We start from the raw sequence: 16634 nt of genomic DNA on the forward strand, positions 1-16634 counted from the left end.
GTCATGTGTGGACTATATTCCATAGGGTTGCACAAATCCCTCTGCTTAGACAGTGACATCACTATTTTGGATTTACCTTTAGTACAAAGTGTGTGTGTGTAAAGCTACGTTGACTTATGTTATTCATACAATACCTATTCGCGAATAAACATCAAAAAGAAAGCCGGCTGCAATGAATTTGTGTGCAAAACAGCTTTTACTACAAACACTTCCACACAAGAACATTGTTATCACACAAGAACATTTTGATAGAAAACAAAAAAATATTTAAAGTAGATAAAATTAGAATAAATAAAATGGAAATGTCTACATACTACTACTACTGTAAACTTTGCAAATAGGACATCAGCCACTTCAAGTCAATGAACAATAACAAAGTGGGCTGCAATGAATGTCTGTGCAAAACAGCTTTTTTTCAACGCTCCTACCCAATGACAGAGGCATGCAGGTTTTTTTTCCACTGGAGTAGTCACGTGAAGGATGCGTGCACAACTAATAACTAATATCATCACGCTATAAAGGGTTGGCCTGCGCTGGGTGCGCCCCTCCCCCTATAACTGTTCTGTCTCGCGGAGGAGCTCATTTGTGTGCATCTGTGTGAAACGCATAGGAAAAAAGAACGACAGAAAGAACGGCTCCCCTCCAGCCGCGACTCGGCTCCCATCGTTCATGTTTATGAGCCGTTCAAAAGAATCGGTTCGTTCGCGAACGTCACAACTCTAGAAGACAGCACACACCCTCCCTTCACGTGGTGGCTCTTCGTTGTCTCCCTCTCTCTCTCTTCTTTTCATCAGCACACCTTACTCTTCCTCTGCTTTTCAATTAACTTAAGCAATGTTTTCGCCATCATAACCTAGTTTCTCGGCAGATAACATGAGTTACCTGCAGGGATATAGTTGACCTTCTTGAATCAACAATCTGATTTCAAACTAATCCGAACTCTGTTATCCCTGCTTGATTTGCCTTCAACTTGTAGATGCATTTGAATGGGTGCACAATGCATATTCATTCATAATTCATTTGACGTCAATCATGTTCAAGTGTTGTATTTTTAGCTGAAGGTGTGTAGTTTACGCTGTGTTTGATTATGTAGGTCACGGTCGAAACATGCAGCTACTTGTCTTGTCTGCGAAGATTTGTGTAACCTAACCAAACGGTCTCGTTCCTCTGCTAACCACATGATCGGGAATAAAATGCTAAATTTGGTCCCAGTGATTGTTTCCATACACAGAACAAAAATACATGGAAGTATCCCTTGTGGGATGATGCAGTCTCTTTAATTTGCATCCACCAAATGAGTCACATCTCCTGGCGCTCATGCCGGTCTGGACAGACATAAAACAATTGGAAAAATATCCCCTTTATTTAGCATTTTCCAGATTTCCATCTCCTTTCTTTCTTTTAATCCTCAGTGGAGATTAATGTGTCTAACACTCAGAAAATCTACTTTTACTGTTTGGGACATTTCATTCATCAAAATGAGCACAATTCTTGAAAATGTTGTTAAAGTCTAGTTGCGTTGTTTCCAATATAATCCTTATAATAAGGTCATATTTGATCATGTTGCTTTAATGTATTAACTAACAATGAGCAATGCATTTGTTGTAGTATTAATCTTTAATAATCATATGAAATAAGATGAATAAATATTATTTTAGTTGACATTAATTCAAATACAACTGCTTATGTTCATGTTAGCTCGCATACATTAAATATTGTGAATACAATTATTACAAATTTAAAGGAAATGGAAAATTTGTTTGATATAACCGGATGTATGGAAATACAGCAGGGCTCCAGACTAACTATTTTTACTAGGAGCACAAGCCGAAAATTTAGAGGCACACTTTAAATTATCCTGCATTGCAATCATTCACATATGTTTCTTTAACGATATTACTGACAAATGCTCATAGAAATGTCATTCTTTTAATGACATATCCCTCTGAAATTACAAAGAAATACTTAAAATAATTAAATTAAATACAAAATCACACGCACACATATATGTACAGTATGTGATAAAATTACTATTGTTTTGCATTAATAAGTGCAGTTACTATTACATGTTTATTTCATGTTTACATTTGACAGTAAAGCACTAAACTTGAGTTAGGAAGCTTACAAAATTTATTTTATTAACAACAGTAACAAGTAATCAAATTTTTATTTAGAAAATATATATATTCTTATTAAATGTACCTTTATTCTTCTATAGTCTGGAACTGACCAACAACTTCAGTGATTATGAGTGATTTAATTGCAAATCGAAGAAACGTTTTTCAGAGCACTTGAGCCAAACTGACAAAATCTGATTTCGTGAAGATATGATGTTTTATAATAGTGATTTTATAATTGTTATTTTATCATTTCAAAATATGAAGGAAAAAGTATGAGTAATTTATGAGCCAATAAGTGCTCCTCTGCTGCTATTTACAGGTTATAGCCTAATGGTGATTTGATGTACTTTTTTAATTTTACATAAATGTTTGTTCACCGCAGTATATTTTGGTCATCCCATTAAAATAATATATAAATTGTATTATTTTGGAGCTTTAAAGTGCTGGAAACAGCCCTGTCTCTATTATAATGTCTCCGTTATAGAGACATTTAACAATTTATTCAGTTTTGTGCATAATTGTTTAGTCTACTAGCATTAGTCTATGACGTTAATTTAATTTAGGTCTCTGCATTAAGGTTTTTTTTTTTTCCATATGCCAGAAAAAAAGCTATCAATGTTTAATAAATTAATGTAGTAATGTAATGTAGTATTATGGTGCATGTATGCAGGTAACCAGAGTTTGAATGCAGTTTCTCATTTTCATTGTATCTTGTAAGCAAAACTAAACGAAGTCTGCAACAACACTTAAACAAATCAATTCAAAATTGCCTAATTTATCTGCATGGAAAGTCCATTAAACATTATTGTAGCCTTATGTTTTTTTATTTTTTTTATTCCACAGCCATGAATGATATGTCATTTGATAATCATATATCCACACATACACACGCACAAGTTTCCCATTGCACAAGAACAGTTGATGTATTCCTGCTTCCCAACCCCCATCCTGACACAATCTGCTCTTCTATTCCCTCTGCCCCTCCCTGCAGTGCCCTTGGCTGTATTTAAGGCCATCAGATCTTTACATAACCGCTCTGGCCTCGGACAAGGTGTTACAGTAACACGTTTCTCCCCTGGTGCATGTGAACTCGCTGTCACATGGGGCTGGCCTAAGCCGTGTCCCTCCCTCAGGTGTTTGTATTAAGGGCGGAGGAAGTTGTTCGATCTGTAAATGAGGGCTGGCCTGAAACCTGACTCCTTCATCTGATGGGCGAGCCGGACGGAAGCCATTAATTTAACCTCAAGCTCAAAGTCTTTCCCTCTCCCTGTCTGCTCTCTGGAGTGAAATGAGGTTACAGGGTTTCTTACTGCGAGGTTGTTTGACTTTGTGGACCGTTGAAGAATCCCTTGTAAAAAAAAAAAAAAAAAAAAAAGTGCACTTAAAAATAGTACTTATAATGGAAATTAGATAGTTTAAAAGAATATACTTAAGCACACACTGCAATGTTATTGGACTCTAAATTGCATTTTATTTACGATTAAATTAAATGTATTATATTTAAAAATTCTTATTAAATGTGACTTTTAAAGTGCTTTTTTGACCATTTAAGTGGTTGAAGTTTACTCTTGAATATACTTCAAATCCATAAAGTATTTATGGTAGACTAAAATATACTTTAAATTTCTTTTGAAATGTGTATGTGATGCATTTAAATAAGTTGCGATTTAAGTACATTTAAAATGTTAACTTCAGATGTAGATGTACTACAGTAGAACTCACTACAGTTAAAATGATAATCAAGCACTTTACATGTGCTTCAGTATGTTAGTAAATGCATTGTTGCAAAGTGCACTTTTTAAAACTGTACTTAAGTGTGTTAAGAAAAAGTTTAAGTAATATTACATTATCTGCAAGCAGGGCTTGACATTAACTTTTTGTGGCTAGCCACTCAGCATTTTCACTGGCCGTTTTCTTTTTGGGAAACTATTGTTTCCATGTATTCACAAGGTATCTGCAGGATTTCCAATCAAAAAAAGAAAAAAAGAAAAGAAAATTGAAAATCAAAGTCAAATTAAAACCTTTTAAGAGCTGCACAAATAAAATCGATACCATTTGAGTTGGGTACAGCAAGAGACTGTCTCTATTAATTTATTAAACTCTAAAATTACTTTTTACAATTCAGTTTACAAAGATGTACTGTACATTTCAGATACAGGTTTTCAAAAAAATAATTCATTCTCTGCCAGCAGGTGGCGCTTTTGAAACAGCAGAAATAAAGGTGTTTCCCCATAACAACTGTACACAAAGCAGCACTGCGCTCATAAACGCTACTTTAATCAGGAGATTAAAGATTAATGAAAAATTTCATCAAAACTTTTCTAAAGACATTCTGTTCCCTTCAGAGATACGCTGATATAAAAACACCCACGCTGTGATGCCACATTTTGACTTTCAAATGTGCAATAGTCAATAGTTCATTGTTCAATGAAATCCAACACTTCTGAAGTTTAATCGTCACATTAAGCCATATCGTGATTCTTGTCTGTCTCGTCCCTAAATTTAAGACCCCTTAAATGTAATGAAGATTTTTCTTGAACCATTATACAGAAATAAGATTTGTAGTACCCGACAAGTGCATATTTAATACAATTCAGCACACTTCTTTTTCACAAGAGAATACATAAGCAAAAGCACTAGCTTAATATGCTTAAAATATGGGGGAAGGGATTTTTGGTTTTGTAATGTTTCCTCATCCTTGTTTGGTAGTTTTCTTTTTTTTTTCAACTGGGGAATGTTTGTTTACAAGAGTTTGTTCCAAGCCATGTTTACACTTCGATTAACATCTAGACATCAGCATTGTTTTGTTCTTTGTTAGCAACAGTTAATGTAACACAATCTTGCCGTGTGTACACGTGAAGTATTTACATGTGTGCTAGATGTGATTCACCTGAGACAGACATACTATGGTAAACGATGAGATAATGTTTAGTGTATTTCCCCTCATTCTTCTGTGCCTCGCTAGCACAATGCCACACTTGGCTTATTTCCTCATGACCTCACCTGAGCGTTTATGGCTTACAGAAACAGTTTAACCTGTGCCTCTCTGCACCCTTTTTCCAGTGTCTTTTTTGTGAAATCTAGTTAGGGCTTTGAGTTGAATCATTAACAAATCAAAGCCTGGGTGCGGCCCTGAGAGGAAAAGCAGGTCAGCAGGCACACGTGAGAGGAAAAACTATTCCACCTGCGAGAAAACCGTGTTCCTTGGCCCTCTGCCATGTAAACAAACACGCAGTGCCAAACGCTTCCCGATTCTTTGAAATGAAATATGTGAAATATAAGAGCATCTGTGGACAGCTTGTACGATTCACAATACCTGGCTGTGTTCACGTTTTCTTTGTTGTGGTACTTCATATTTTGCTGTTGTATATTTTCTCAAAGTTTTGAGGAATATTTCCCCTGGTTTTCATTACAACATTGCCACTATCTATCGTATACAAGTTTAGAGGGAAGTCATTTTGACTGAATAATATTTTGGCATGTGTTTTATTTTTAAATATATTTTAGTTTAGTTTTTGTACTTTTGGTTTGGTGCCAAGGCAACATTTTTCATTTTTGAATATAGTAAAAGTTTCCCTCTGATATTTATATTTATTTCAGTTAATAGTTGCAGCTGTTGATTTAAGTTGAATTGTTATTGATTGTGTTGCTTCACATCAACGTTAACTTGAATTATACAAGTGGTGTTGGGTGTTGCAGTCTGTTTTGGATCCCAGAGACATCAAGTGAAATTCTAGAGTGTGTTTTTAAAGTGTCTTTGTGAAACCGATAATACATGCAGATATGGAAGGATTTGGGCAGCTCTAATAATGTTCTAAGAATTGGTCTACTCAGGAATGTATGAATTAGACCGAGCGATGTTCTTAGAAAATGTAATGGAACTCGTTCTTACAGGAAAAACATCTCGGGCTCACGTGGCTCTGCATAAATGCTTGTTATTTGCCCTTTCACCTATAGAGGAAGTTCCACTTGTTTAATCTGCTGCCCGAGCCTTTCATCGCTTTCTGTTTAAAAGCAGGTGTTGCCTCAAGTTGGAGTCCTTTTATGCTAAGTTAGCATTCTCCAGTGATTGACCTTTGACCCTTATGAAATTTCATCATGTAGGTCTTAACGCTAGCATTAACCCTCAGTGACAGCTGTAGAAGTAATACATGCCAGGAGAGAATATGAGAAGTATATGATCTCTACTGTAAACAGCTGTTCTGTTTGTTTTAATATTTAAACATGGAGAACAGGAATTTCAAACGTTGAATGGAAGGAAATTATTTTTTCCAAACATGAAAAAATGTTGCATACAATTTAATGCTAATATACATTACTGTTCAAAAGTTTGGGGTTGGTAAGATTTTTGTAATTTTTTTTTGTGCGTTTTTAAGGCTGCATTTATTTAATCAATAATACATTAAAAACAGTAATATTGTTAAAGAAAACAGTAATATTGTGAGATTAACTTTTTATATATCCGTTTTATATAGCAATATATTTTAAAAAGTAATTGATTCCTGTGATGCAGAGCTGAATTTTCAGCATCATTACTCCAGTCTTCAGTGTCACATGATCCTTCATAAATCATGATAATATTCTTTTTTATTATTATGTTAAAACAGTTGTGAAGCCCCCCCCCCCCCCCCCCCCGTTGGATTCTTTTAATGAATAGAAAAGTTGAAAAGAACAGCATTACTAAGAAATATAAAAAAATGTTTTTGTGTCATTATAAATGCTTTACTGCCACTTTCGATAAATTTCATGCATCCTTGCTGAATAAAAGTAGTAATTTCTTTAAGAACAAAAAATTTCCTGACCCCAGACTTTTCAACGGTTGTGTACTGTATATGCATATGCCTCCCTAATTTTTCAATCAAATTGTTATTCTCTTTTAAAGCTACATGTAACTGGCCCTGTTTTAGTTTGATTGACAGCTGAGTGGTTGTTCCTTAGTCTTGAGTTTGTTGTTGTTGTTGTTGTCCTTTTAAACTTTTATTTGGTCACTCACCCCTATTAGTGTCTGTTACCTCTACCCCATGTTGAACACAAGGTTTTTTTTATCACCCTGCAGCAAATTCATGTCTGACTCGCACATTAGTCAAAAGCTGGACTTTTGTACGAGGGAGAGTTATTCATGAAGAGCTGCACAAGCCGGACAAATGTTGCAAGATCACAGAGCTGTCAGGTTCCACTCAGCCTTAAATCTTTTCTCGATGTGCTCCATTGCCCTCTTCTTTCCCAAATCTCTTCAGGATATGAGTTGGAATCTGCAAAATGCAGGCAGTGATGAAAGAGAAATTTAGAGAGCGTGAGATAGATGCTCTATCGCCAGTCCTGCGGTGAACACAAGCATAGCTCAGAAACCTCAAACCACCCAGAGGTCCACGTTTGGCCAAATTACTTGCAGCGTTTGCCAGTAGGTTTCCCTGGAAGGGTCGTCAAACCTGAGCTGTATGTATATGCAATGCATCTGCTTTAAAAAATATAATAATAAAACCCAGATTCATTTCAGCTAGTCAAAAATGTTTTTTTGGTTTTCCTGTACATACCTTTCAGTGTTTAATTTCAGTACAGGCCCATATGTGTGTGTGTTTTTTTTGTTAGTTTTTTTTTTTGTGGTCTAAATTGTTTCAACACACATTGATGCTTCCTGCATGTTTAAAATATCTCGATAGAGTTCAGAAGAGAGGGGCATGTGCGACAAAGACACGTGACTCACGAAACGAGGACAGTCAGACATGACCAGCTGTGCCTCTCCTAAAACGCCAGCTTTCACATTCCACCCAAAACACCGGAAAACCTCCACCCATCTCTCCTTCTGTGTCATGCATTTCTTTCTGTCTTTCACTCTTTCAAGAAACACAGCAGATATTTTTTCTTTAATGAAAGTGCATTACTTTTGCAATTCAAGTTATTAACTAAGCTTCAGTCTGACCCATCCCACACTTTTAGTGCTATATAAAAGTTTGGAATAATTAAAAAGTTTCAACTTTAAATGATTTTTACCATTTAAAAAATATCTAAATCTTAAAAAAGAAGTGCCTTCTGCATTAAATTATATTCCTCAAATATTATTACAATTGAATATATTTTTTTCTTATATATATAACTTATTCCTGTGATGTTAATCCTGAGTTTTCAGCATCATTTTACAGTCTTCAGTGTCACATGATCCATCAGAAATCATTGTTATACGTTGATATGCTGCACAAAAAACATTTATTATTGTGATCAATGTTGAAAACCACTTTTGCTGCTTAATAGTTTTATGGAATGGTGATCTACTAACATTTAAAGGTTTTAGGTATATATATATATATATATATATATATATAATTTTTTTTAAATAGATGCTGTTCAGTGAACTTCCTGTTCATCAAAAAGATGTATCATGGTTTCCACAAAAATATTGAGCAGTAAATATTGTATAACATTTATGTTGAATGAAAACCATTATAATAATAATGATTGACTGATCAAATCATCATATTAGGATGATTTCTGAAGGATCATGTGACACTGAAGACTGGAGGAATGATGCTGAAAATTCAGCTTTGATCACAGGAATAAATTGGATAATAAAATGCATAACAATAGAAAACAGTAAAACAAACTGTATTTTTGATCACATAAATGCAAAAGAGACTTCATTTAAAAACAAACACAAACTTTATTCCAAACATTTGGCCTCCAGTATGCGTTTATTTGTTTATTCTGTTTAAAAAGGACAATGCATATTCATCAGCATTCAAATAAATGCAAATGTACTCAAGTCCCTTTGCCTGATGAATCCAAAATGTTTATTTTGATGTATTATCTTGCATCCTGAAATACATTTTAGCCTTTTGATGATTTAATCATTTTCAGTGTAAAAAAAAAAACGATTCAAGCTACACTGTTCACAACATCAACATATTTTGGCTTGAAATAAATATTGGCGTACGAGAAGCAATTATCGCAGTGTAAACACTGTGCCGAGCAACCCTCATGACAAGATAACAAGTGCCATGGCTGCGCCAAACATTAGTTGTGTTTCACAGAAAAGCCTCTAGGATTCTCAGAAAAAAAGATTTCAGTTCACTGGAAACAAGCAGAGCTGGGATGAACGACAGAAAAAGATGACGGGACGCAGAGCGAATCGGGATACCCACGTCTGCTGCTGTTCTGGTCCCGCCCCTTTCTTTTGAGCTGCGCTGTGACTGGCTGCCCCCTCGTTGCCATGACGAGTGAGTTCACTCGAGGTTCTGTGTTCAGCGAGCGGTGGGAGGAGTTGACCTACATTCTGCTGAAGGGCCTGACTGTAGACATCAAAACATCTAACGCCACGCTCACACAAACACTTGTGTATACAAAAGCTGCGACCCAGGCGGAATTTGGAGAGTCTAGTCAGGAATTTTAAGTGAGGGCATCTTTCTAACAGCCATTTTGAATAGAACGGCATGCTGCATATCTCTCTGAAGAGTCCTTCAAAGTGACCGTTACAGGAAGGTTGTGGACACCGAACAGTTTCCGGTCAAAACACCTGACAATCCCATGACGCTTTTCACAGGAAACCAGCTCGAGTGTCATTGCTGTTTACACGGCATAAAATAAGGATGCTATAAAGCTGTGAACTTCGCTCTAGTGTACTCATGTAAACAAACAAAGTTGTGATATTGATATAAATGTCCTTTACTGTCTTCTTGTGAAGTCTGTAAACTCAGAAATGAGTTCAGAACTACACAGTTTATGACTTCTGTTTCCTGATCTATATTTGCGAGTCTGCTGCAAAGATGTATCACCTTTGCAGGGTTTATTTTTGTTGAAAAAAAAGTAAAATATCTGTGTAATGATCAAAAAGTCCAAAACACTAAATAAAATAAATGAAATATTACAAAAAGAAGATTAACATAATATATACTGATTACATGATGGAAAAAAAATACATTTGGACAAGAAGAAATCATGATTTTTATCTGTAGACACTTCTTACAGAAAATATTGTATTTTTATGGCCTGTAACATCTTGTGTTCCATGACGATGATTAACTAATAATTAAAATTATTACAAATAGAACCATCAATTACATTATAACCAAAAGAGCAGATAAAAATTAAAATAATGACTTTGGACATCAAATATACCAGAATCACCTATACACACACACACACACACACACAATTCCATATAAAGATTTACGGTAAGTTTAAATGCAAACGGTTTTAAAAATTGTCAAAATGAACAAATGTCCTTAAAATCAAACATGAAGTTTTCTAATACAATCATAAACGTCTCAAACACAGTATTATCCCAAAATTAGCATGACATTGGTTAAACAAGAAATATTCAAAAATTTAATATGCTTAATATAATTTAAAAAATGTAACGCTTTTTTTTAATACAAATTATTTTCCTGTAGACACTGTAAAGCTGCTTTGATACAATCTGAATTGTATAAAGTGCTATATAAATATAGGTGACTTGATTTATAAAACAAATGTCCTGTCGTTCTGTGCTGTGTGGCACCTGTTGATATTTCAGAAAGTCATGATATGACAGGAATGTTCCTTTACCAGCTGTTGTTCTGTGTGCAACGTGTGCAACGTGTGTAACGTGTACGTTTCTTCATTCAAACAGAACGCTGCCGTTTATTGGTCAGTCTGCATGTGCCGCTCAAAAAATCTGTAATAATACTATGTTAGTCAGACTTGTACAACAGAGTGTCAAGTTATAAAGGAACAGATAAACACAAGTCATTAAGATCTCTGGCCGGCATCCATGCTTCCCCTGCCTCACATGGGCCATCTGACCTAAATTCAGGAGACACATAGGAAAATGACAACAATAACAACAGCTGGAGTGATATTTCTACAATAAACGCAGACTCACATGGGCACAGAGCCAATTAGACAATTGAAAAACTGATCTCTGCTCCCTTATGAGACAGCATGCATACAGTATACTGTATAAACACAGACAATCACACACTGCATTGCTGAAAACTCTGTGTGTGTTGTGCAGTCTGACTGAGCTGCTCACAGTTCATGCGTGTTGACTTACTACAGTAAATAAACTGAGCTAGAACCATAAAAGTGTTGAATGGGAACAACAGCAAGGGTTTGATTCATTAGCTAAGCCATATTTAATGTAACTTTCAAGTACACCCTCAACATGCTTTACATTTACATTATGCAATTTTAAAGATTGACATGAAAGAGGAAACCCATTAAAGTTGAAACACAATAAGAAAGTGCCACAACTTTAAATGACTTAAGTTTTTAACTTAATAAAAGCAATGCAAATGTTCTTTGAATTGCTTTTTTAATTGTTAAATAAACACTTGTTAACCACATCAACTCTGGGGACCCACCGGTGGGTCCAATATTGCATATGCCTAATTCTCAAAAAATCAAAATAACAGCTGAAGTGGTTAAAATTAATGATCTTGCACTCGAAAACTAACTTCTAAATGAATATATCCATAGTCCTAGATAAATGTCAGAGTGGCGTTCGTGTCCACACATCACTGAGGATTATGGGTCAGCAGAGACACATGAAGGTGAAAATCAGAAGGTGGGGAATGTTTTTGGCTTCAGGAAGGAAATCGAGCAGGAAGAGATATAGTCCATGCTTTTGTTTTGAATTACATCCAAACACATAAAGCTCTCTCATTTTAACCTGTCCTCTCTCAATCTCATTCTCTCAGCCACATTGCCGTCTTTATTTTTTCTATTCTCTTTTTTTATCAGTGTACCTATACTTGCATAATGGAAGAAACTGTTCTTAGTATTTATAGCCCAGTTTCCAGGGAGAGGCAGATTATTTCGATGTGCATTGTGTTTAGACACTGACAGTGAGATCCTTCTTCTACGCAGCTATGATGTTGTAATTGAAGCAGTTTGTGGTCTGGCAACGTCATCTTGGGTTGTCCTTGTCCTCTTTAGTCCGGATGACATGGCATCCCAGTTTTCCAAAAAGAACTTCACATTTTGATTCGTCTGACCATAGAACAGTTTTCCACTTTGCCAAAGTTCATTTTAAATGAGCCTTGGCCCAGAGAAAACGCCTCTGCTTCTGGATCATGTTTAGATATGGCTTCTTTTAGCCAGCAACGGCGAATGGCGCAATGGATTGTGTTCACCGACAAAGTTTTCTGTAAGTATTCCTGAGCCCATGTTGTGATTTCCATTACAGTAGCGTTCCTGTATGTGATGCAGTGCTGTCTAAGGGCCCGAAGATCACGGGCATCCAGTATGGTTTTCCAGCCTTGAACTTTACGCACAGAGATTATTCCAGATTCTCTGAATCTTTGGATATTATGCACTGTAGATGATGATAACTTCAAACTCTTTGCAGTTTTTCTCTGAGAAACTCCTTTCTGATATTGCTCCACTATTTTTCGCCGCAGCATTGGGGGAATTGGAGATCCTCTGCCCATCTTGACTTCTGAGAGACATTGTCCCTTTGAGAGGCTCTTTTTATACCTAATCATGTTGCCTGTTGACCTAATAAGTTGCAGATTGGTCCTCCAGCTCTTCCTTATATGTACATTTAACTTTTCCGGCCTCTTATTGCTACCTGTCCCAACTTTTTTGGAATGTGTAGCTCTCATGAAATCCAAAATGAGCCAATATTTGTCATGACATTTCAAAATGTCTCACTTTCAACATTTAATATGTTATCTATATTCTATTGTGAATAAAATTATAAGTTTATGAGATTTGTAAATTATTCCATTCCTTTTTTACTCCCAATCTGTACAGTGTCCCAACTTTTTTGGAATCGGGTTTGTATATGCACATACATATATTTTTTATATACAAATGTGTAACCATGCAATGCCTATGTATTTATTGAGAATATTGAAAAACATTATTATTGCTTTACCATATAATGTATTAATATGGACATTACTTTTTTAATTTTCAGTATAATATATTTTTTTTTTTTTAAATAAGTGAAAAAAATATATATGTGTGTGTGTGTGTGTGTGTGTGTGTGTGTGTGTGTATGTTATGTTATGTTATATTATATTATTGAGATATAAATAAAATTTTGTTTCTTCAAAATGCACAGATGCTTCTAAATGTGAACAGATAAAACTGAACCTTGACCCTTTGGTCTCTGTGACACACATTCAAGGCATATCCTCCACTAATGATTAGACACAAATTATTAATGATCACCGGTAGTTAGTGACAGGCATTGTAAAATATGATTTTGGTAATGGTTTTGTAGTATAACTGTCAGGTGTCGTAGATTTTTCTTAAATCTAACTAAGTCCTATCTCATCTGACCTAAATCTACCGGGGCCGTCTCCAATCGACGATCTCCCTGGGCCGTCTCCAATCGACGATCCCTAACGTCTCCAATAAACACTTGATAAATACCTATTTATCTAAACTATCTCACCTGCTGTGCAGCAGAAAATGACAGACAGACTTCAGCAAATGTCCTTTGAGTTCTTTATTTTCGGCCGGGAGAGTACTCGAGCAATTCTCAGAGAATCTCTCTCCAGAAAAAGAATACATCAGGTTTTATAGGACAAACACAGACACATCAAAATAAACTCAGCATGACTAAAATCACTAACATAACGTCACCTTTTATCAATATGATTGGTTCAATTTATAAAGCAAGCCCCTCCCTTCTTTACCCTCTGTTACTGGCATATGCAAAATCATCAAAAAACATTGTACAGGGTTAACAGTCAGTTGATTACTCAATATATATCATGACATAATGCAGGCTAAAAACGGAAGGTTAGTAAGACCTGTTCCGAAAAGAAGTAGAATTTAGTTTGTTATTTTTGTTAGACGAGGAAGTTAGGTGAGTGTTTGTCATGATGTTAGACTCAAAAGAGAAGTCAGGTTAAAAGTTTAACAAGTTGAATTAAGGTTAGAAGTTTAACACAGGTTAGATTCAGAAAAAATAGTTTACTATCTTATTTATTAAATAAGTGTTTGTCTGTGTGGGGGGAGGACACACTGCAGCTGAAACGCTTTGTTTTCTGCTTTTTGTCCTAGTTACTTTGAAGGGTTTAGAAAACATACTGACTCTGAACATAAAGTACTGGAGTACTACCATTTTAATTTTGGACACTTGCATGGCCTCCGTTACAGATGCACTTAAAAAAATGCATTCAGAGGTTGCTTATAAATTTCATAAATAATTATAAAGAAACCGCAAATAAAATGTAATTAAATGTGAAATGGTCAAGTTAAATTAATTTGTGTAAAATCTGCTCCAATAGTCTTTGTTTTATTTACAATTTTAAAAATTAAACAGCTGCATTGATATGCCTGTTAAACATCTTGGATGTGCATCAATGTAAGTATAAATATTAACATCAATTTGGTAATTATTTCCAGTTTATCTGTGTACCACGGTATGTATGTCAAAATACTATACAGTAGTACACTTATTACATTTCTTTGTAGAGTGGAGAATGTTGTTAACATGCATTGTGTGAAAACCTTTGCATTTACACACATGAATAAGTGTTAACCAAATGCAAACCATTTGCAAACATTTAAGCCTAACATTTGATTACATATACATTTACATGTATGCATTTTGCAGATGCTTTTATCCCGAGAGACTTGCATTGGTTACAAGGTGCCTAATGGTTAGAGAGTCGGACTGGCAATCGAAAGGTTGTGAGTTCGAGTCCCGGGCCGGCAGGAATTGTAGGTGGGGGGAGTGCATGTACAGTTCTCTCTCCACCTTCAATACCACAACTTAGGTGCACTTGAGCAAGGCATCGAATCCCCCAACTGCTCCCCGGGCGCCGCAGCATAAATGGCTGCCCACTGCTCCGGGTGTGTGTTCACAGTGTGTGTGTGTGTGTTCACTGCTCTGTGTGTGTGCACTTTGGGTGGGTTAAATGCAGAGCACAAATTCTGAGTATGGGTTACCATACTTGGCAAATATCACGACTTTAATATAATCTTTCTGTGTGAATAAGTATGCAGCCTGCATTAATAATTTAAAAATCGTTTTATTTAAATGTTGGCTTTTGGTGATTGCAGAGGGCAGATGGTGTTTCTGCAGACTGTCCATGTGAAGGAAAGCCTGCAGTGGGCCAAAACCCAAATGCACAATATTTCCGTTGTGCGATGGCACAAACACATGCAGCAATGGCCTGATCTGTTGACCCAGGGCTCTTGGCTGTTCGGAATAAACCAGGTAACCTGAGAAGCCTGTTTTCCCTGAGCTTTCCTCTACAGGACAGGCCTCTTGCTCTCTCTTTTCTGTTTTTCTCCCAATACTTTCACTTCCATGTCTATCACCATCTCTCTTTCTCATTCCTCCCTCCCTTCACACTGACCTACTTTTCAGCTGACCTGTTTATGCAAGCCTCCATGTGCTCCAGTCACAAAAAGGGGACAAAGGGGAAGCCGAATCCATGCTGTTGTTTGGGGATCATCAGCTCTACCGCTGCCCCACCTTTCCACCGACACTGCAGCAGCCATTGCACTGGCGTTATAAAGCTCACAAAACAGGTTATGACACTGGCTTAAAAAATAGAGGTTATTATTAATAGTGTTCATGTGAGGCTGCTGGCATTGGTTGCATTGGCCTATTTCACTCAGCACACTTTAGAGGCACGCATTTCTTTCATTGCCAGTATTTACCGTTTTTATATTAATATAGGTCAAAAAATTGGGTTAATATTTATCAGTGATATCTATTCATATTTATCAACATGATTCACTGTAATGTAAGCTTTTATAAAGCAAAAAATAATTTGCTTGTGTTTTGACAACCAGCTAAAATTTAGGGGTTGGTTCGTCAAATCACTAAATCTTTATAACCCATATTACATCATATAGGCTAAATATAATTCTGTGACAAATATATTTTGTTTAACTTTTATATAAAGACACCAGTACAATGTTTCATAGTCTTGCCGTTCTTGTTGGCGATTTTATGCGCATTAAATCTCTGTTATAGACTGAGAGCTCTAGTTCTGCTGTGTCGCGTGGTCAGTTTGTAGTGTTGACCAGGTCAGGGTGTTTCTGATCAGACAGTCTGGTGTCTCAGGAGAGATCTAAATCCCCTCAGTCCAATCCCTCATTCTGTCCCAGTGTTTTCTCTCTCTCCCTCTGTGCCAGACTCTTTTTGAATAGACTCTTATGTCAGCTCTGTGCTTGGGACCTGTCTGGCTGCTTCTGTGTCCTCACAAACAAATTGTGTAACATCCTCTTCGTTGAAATGTAATGTAATCAGAACAAGGGCTTTGGTTTTATTCAAGGACAATGTATTCAAAGAACACAAGTCGATGAGACCTGTTCGATACGATACTGCAGGCATTGTATGTTTGTTTCATTCAGCTAAACTAAACCAGAACTCAACACTAAGATTTTTTCATTGTTCTATAGATATAGATACATAAAAAGATTGATATTTAAATAGATGGATAGATAGATTTAGATGAAAATTTATATATTTCTCACACACACATGCACACAGACACACACAGAATTTTCAGTAACATTGTTTGATGCGTCACATAAAACCAAACGTTTAAGTTTTCAAGCCATTGT

This window comes from Carassius carassius, chromosome 1 (genome assembly GCF_963082965.1).
Source record: "Carassius carassius chromosome 1, fCarCar2.1, whole genome shotgun sequence".
NCBI classification, from domain to species: Eukaryota; Metazoa; Chordata; class Actinopteri; order Cypriniformes; family Cyprinidae; genus Carassius; species Carassius carassius.